The sequence below is a fragment of the Elephantulus edwardii genome, unplaced genomic scaffold (assembly GCF_000299155.1).
Source record: "Elephantulus edwardii isolate Elephantulus edwardi_28Jun2011 unplaced genomic scaffold, EleEdw1.0 scaffold00118, whole genome shotgun sequence".
Classification (NCBI taxonomy): Eukaryota; Metazoa; Chordata; class Mammalia; order Macroscelidea; family Macroscelididae; genus Elephantulus; species Elephantulus edwardii.
Genome location: NW_006399868.1, coordinates 8,666,365 through 8,671,987, shown reverse-complemented (window position 1 = coordinate 8,671,987; position 5,623 = coordinate 8,666,365). Strand labels below are relative to the sequence as shown.

General features: G+C 47.1%; 1 pseudogene; it reads right to left on the bottom strand.

The window, feature by feature from the left end:
* Positions 1-5,352, bottom strand: part of LOC102859591 — a 6,585-nt pseudogene extending 1,233 nt beyond the window's left edge.
* Between the last annotated feature and the right edge of the window lie 271 nt (positions 5,353-5,623).

Below are 5,623 nucleotides of genomic sequence, written 5' to 3'. Positions count from 1 at the left end.
CCCTCGGGGGAGGGGAGGGGGCAGGGAGGAGCCTGGGGAGGGGTGTAGTTGGGGGGTAGGAGGGGCCCAAAGAGTTGGGGTGCCGAGGTTTGGGAAGATGGAGTGAGCTTGAGACTGGGGGGCCGGGAAGGGACGGTGGCGGGGGTGGTGGCAGAGACGGGGTCGCTGGGGCTGGGGTGACCATGGTGTGGGAGTGTGTGTGGTGGGGAGTACGGGCTGTGTCCCCCGCCCCCAGGATGGCCCGCAGGCCTAGAGCTCCCTGCCCCCCAATCCAGGCTGGTTCCCCTTCTCTGTCCCCCTCTCCGGGTCTTCCGGGGCCTCCTCTGTGTCCTTTCCCTCACCGCTGCCCAATTAGTAGCCAAAAGTGCCTTTAAAGAAACAAATTCCCGTTTCCTTTATCTGTTTAGCCCTTTTTAGAGTTTTTAAAGTGGTACTTTTCTGGAGTGAGATCAAGTCACATGTAATTTGGTAACTTTCATTCCCACCACAAACCCCTTCCGGATGTGACAATCCCGCGAGTTTGAGGACCTAGAACAAGTCAACCTCTTTGCATTCATTTCTTTAGAAATTGGCTGAATGTGTTACTAACACATATTAACAACAGAAACTTGACTTTGGTCAGAAGAAATCGTTAGAATGTAGTTACAACTATTTTGATAAAAAACAACGAAGGTTATGCCTGGTGGCATTTCTTGCTGACCTGAGAATCGGATGGTTATAGGTTCGAATCTGACCTCTACTCTTCTGGAGAGAGGTGAGGCCTTCTCCTCCTGGAGGCCTTGGGGAGGGTCACCTGGAGTCCAAATCCACTGGGCTGCTGTGCGTTTAGCTTTTGTTTTTTGATCAAAACTTATCTTCAGTATTATTGTTGTTGTTAAGTGCGGTCAAGTTGTAGACTTATAGCTACCCTATGAACAAAAGACCTAAACACTTGTATAACTTTTATTTATCCAGGTTCATAGGGTTTCCAGAGGCAAGCTATTTCAGAAGTGGATGCCACTCCTGCTTCCAAGTTGTTTTAATCAAGAAGCTCCACCAAACACCGTCCACCATGGGGAACCATTATCTGACTTTAAAAATTTGTTCGGAGATAAGTGGGTGAAAGGGAGTAGTGAAGGAATAGAAAAAATTCCATGGGGACTCAAAAAGATGGGATAGTAATAGGGATAGATCAATAGCAATTAATTATATAAAAATACAACGTATGTGAAAGATTCAAACACATGTAAATGAGTGTATAAAACACAATATAAGGAATAAAAGGATGTATATGGATTCCCGTATGCAAGCAAAGATGTTGCTGTACGATAAATATTTGCTGAATATTTGGAAAAAGGAAAAAAGGGTCCTTTGCAAATAAAAAATAAAAGGCAAAAGGCATGTCCTTGAATAATGTTGTTGTTACATGGCTGTGAATCATAGTGACCCTCTCTATATATAGTAACTCTGAGCCCTGCCCTACCTTGGCCAGTCTCACTGTCTCTGACACTTTTAACCCCGTTACCCCAGTTACTGTGTGAACCTATCAGATCCAGCATCTCCCTCTCCTGCATGTACCTCCACCTTTCCAAGCATGATGTTCTTCTCCAAGGATTGCTTGTTGGCAACATGCCCAAAGTATGTGAGATGGAGCTTCTAAATCCTTGCCTCCAAGGAACAACTCGGTTTCCTTCTTTCTAGGACAGACCTGTTTGTTCTCTTGGCAGTCCATTGTGTGCTCAAGACTCTTCTCCAGCACCACAACTCTAAAACATCTATCCTTCGTCTGTCGTCCTTAGCCATCGCCCAGCTCTCTAGAGCATGAGAGACCTTTTAAAAAGACAACAAAGAGACACAAGCAAGGAGGGTGAGTTTCCCATGGTTCAGGTGAGAATTGACAGAGGACTGTCAGGTCGTCTAGGAGGGCTTAGTCTGTTTTCCTAAGTGGACAACACTCACAAGATTGGTAGCTGTGGGGACCATCAAGTCAGCAACTACTCACAGGGACCCTGCATAGCACAGACCAGAACCTGGCCTGACCCTGGGCCATCTGCACAGTGTTCACATGTCACAGTCATGCCGGTGGCCTCAGTCCATCTGTTGAAGGGCTTCCTCTCTTTGACTGACCCTTCATCTTTCTGGTCTGGGGTCTTCCTCCAAGGGCCACCCTTCCTGGTAACATGCCCACAGCGCATCGCCTCGGCGTCACTGCTTCTAGGAGCACTCGTATGGCCACTCTTGTTCCAGGGCCACTGTATCCCTTTGGCAGCCCTGTATTCTTCACAAACACACTGCAAACAAGCCCATGGCATCAAGGCCTCCTTGCCCATCTGGATCCTCTAGCTTTCCCCCTGGGTTTTTCCTCGAGAGGAGGGATGCACATGCTATCGGCCAAGCATCGTGTTAAGCTCTTTTGGGTACAACAAGCCCATGTGGGCAGTATTATCACCATTCCCTGTTAAAGGTGAGGAAAGAGAGGCTTCTAGCATCCACGTTGTTCATGACCGAAGTCACACCAGGACCAAGGGTCGGAGCTGGATTTCAGTCACAGGCATAGTCCTTAGGCCCATGTGCTGCTAATCACACTGCTTCCAGCAGTTTGAATCCCCCAGCCACTCCAGAGGCGAAATTGGTGGTCTCCTCACGGTAAGATTACAGCCTCAGATCCCCAAGGCATTCACCATAAGTTGAAACCAATGTGGTGGCAGTGGGTTTGTCTAATTTTAAACCACTCAGTAAAATAAATATAACACTATTAGTAGCACAGCAGCAGCTTTCAAATAGAGCTGTTGTTGATAGGTAGGTGCCTCGGAGCCGGTCCTGCCTTGCAGAGCCCTGGTGCACGGCCGGTAGACACGCTGTCCAGGCCTGCGCCCTTCTCACGATCGTTGTTGTTACGGTCAGTGTCAGTCCAGCTCATCGAAGGCCTCTCTCTGAGCCCGTTGTTATGGTCAGTGTGTCAGTGCAGCTCATCGAGGGCCTCTCTCTGAGCCCGTTGTTACGGTCAGTGTCAGTCCAGCTCATCGAGGGCCTCTCTCTGAGCCTGTTGTTATGGTCACTGTGTCAGTCCAGCTCATCGAGGGCCTCTCTTTTTCTCCGACCCTCTAATTGCCGAGCGTGCTGTCCTTCTGCAGGGACCAGTCCCTCCTGAGAACATGCCCGAAGCACGTGAGGCCAGCCTCACCCGTCGTCACTTCTAAGGCGCATTCTGCCTTCACTTCTTCCAAGAAGCACAGAGATACAAGTGTCTAAACCTACTATATAAATTCCCAGGCTTGGCTGGGTTTCAGGCATTTCTTGGCTGCAGACGTGTGTTCTTTTCTTGGCGGTCCACCATCCAGCCCTTCTTTCTATCTTCTTCATCTCCAAAGGGAAAATGCTGTGTCTTCCCTACCTGCACCCCGCACAGCAGAGACACCTGCTCCAAACTGTGACTCTCCAGGCAGATGCGGACCGAGCCTGGGAGGTTCCTGATGCCAACCTCCAATAGCCTAGTTAGCGCTTCTTGAGCTCAAGATAACTGCTTTGTGTTGTCTGCACAGGCCGAAACACTTGTTAAAAGATAGTTTAGTAACATCTATGTGTCCTCCTAGAAATGTAATACTAGTGTAACTAGTTTCTGGGCTCTGCTGTAACAGAGTGACCTGGGTGACTCTAAACAGCACACAGGCACTCTCCCAGTTCTAGAAGCTACACGTTTGAACTCAAGGTGCCAGTGGGGCCCTGCTCATCCAAGGGCCTTCAGGGAAGCCTCTTCCTTTCCTCTGCTAGTTACCAGTGGCCACCTGCCCTCCTCAGTTCATGGCGGCATCACTTCAATTAGGACTCTCGACGTCTTGCAAACACTTAATATTAACACAGTCTGACTTAACCACAAGACTGGAGGTTCTGAACCACAAGGATTGACCTCCTTCCTCCAAGACCCTCCAGTTCCTCTCTGATACATGCAGGGTCACCCTGAGGTGGACTCAAGTCAATAGCAAATGTTTTGTCTTGCTTTAGGCTCCTCCTTCTTCCTCACTGAGCACGTAACTGTCCTTCCTCTTCATTTTCTGTCTGTGTTTTCCTTCGAGGACACTACATCCACTAGTGGTGAGTTGATTCAGACTCCTGGTGATCCGAAGGGTTTCTGAGGCTGTAAATCTTTGCAGAGGAGAATGCTCATCTTACTCCCTCAGAGAAGTTGGTGGATTCGATCTGCCCACCTTTGGGTTAGCAGCCCAACACGAAACCCACCATACCACCAGGGCTCCTTATAAGGATATCAGCTGCTATTAAGACACAAGGCACCAACAACTGAAAGGGTTGAGAAATTGTGGTACACAGTGGAATAGTATGCAGCACACAGGAGCAGTGATTTTGAAAAATACTACGTAACTTGCGAGAGGCTGGAGAGCATTATGCTGAGTGAACTAACTCAGTCTCATAAGGACGAATAATGCATAAGACCATTACTGTGAAAATAGAAGGATAACTAGTACACCATATACAGGAACTCAAGGGGGGTAAAGGCGGGAGTGCAGGGGTGAAGACGGGTAGGAGCGAAACCACAGGGCTGCACAGTTTGGTGGGTGGAGGGAGGGGGATAAGGGAAGGGGAAGGCTCCTGGAGGAAAGACAGGGTAATGATGGGCAAGGTCCGATGGTGATTGATTTGATGGAATATGAGACACGAGAATGATCGTACGAAACACAATGTGGATGAAGAATAGTGGGAAACACAATGTATAACCAAACTTTGTTTTTTGGATTTGGTTTTTTTTTTAAAAAAAAAAAAAGGAAAAATATCAGATTTAATTTAAAGACAAAACCCTGAAATTATTTACAAAAGATCTGTTAATTTTGTGATTGCATTTATTTGAAGGGTTGGAAAAAGAAAATGAAAATGCCATTTTACCTAAGAACATATAAGCTATCTGCAAATGAACTCACTTCAGGACTAGAAGAGTCATTGGTCACATCTGAGTATCAAAATGTACGCAGGTTTCTCTTTTGAATATATTCTGCAATAAAAGAGACTACTGAACAAAGTCTCTTCCCCACTGGACAAATTCTTGGTTTCCGCCAACTCTCAATGAAGGGGCCACTAGTACAACACCATCTCCCCGAACAGAGAGCATTGGAATATTCCGCTTCGTTGATTTCTACATCTCTTCATATGTTTTGTAAGTTTCTAGAGTAGTCACCATTTCTTCCACATCTCCCAATCTCATATTTAAATGTTGATCATACGCATATAATCTTCCTCGGAGTTCTCGGTCATTCCACATCTTCACATAAATTCGCTCAACCAGGCTGAGCCTGATGAGATCCGGAGGCTCCTCTACTGTTGGTGGTTTGTGTCGGTCTGTTGCTGGTCCATGTCGTCCGTCATGTTTCAAACCCTACACCTTTTCCCTCCTCTCGTGACAACATGCCCAACTCTGCATCACACGTAAACAAACTTTGTAAGAAAACCAACTAAAAAGAATAAAAAGACACAATGGGTGGTCGAATCGTGCTGCCCAGAGTTTTCAGGGCCATGACTTTCCAAAAGTAGTTATTTGGTCTTTTGATGTTTCTCGTAGTGGATTTGAACCACCAGCCTTTCTGCTAATAATCAAATGCTGAGCTGTCCCAATGAGGCTATACGGGCAGATACTAGA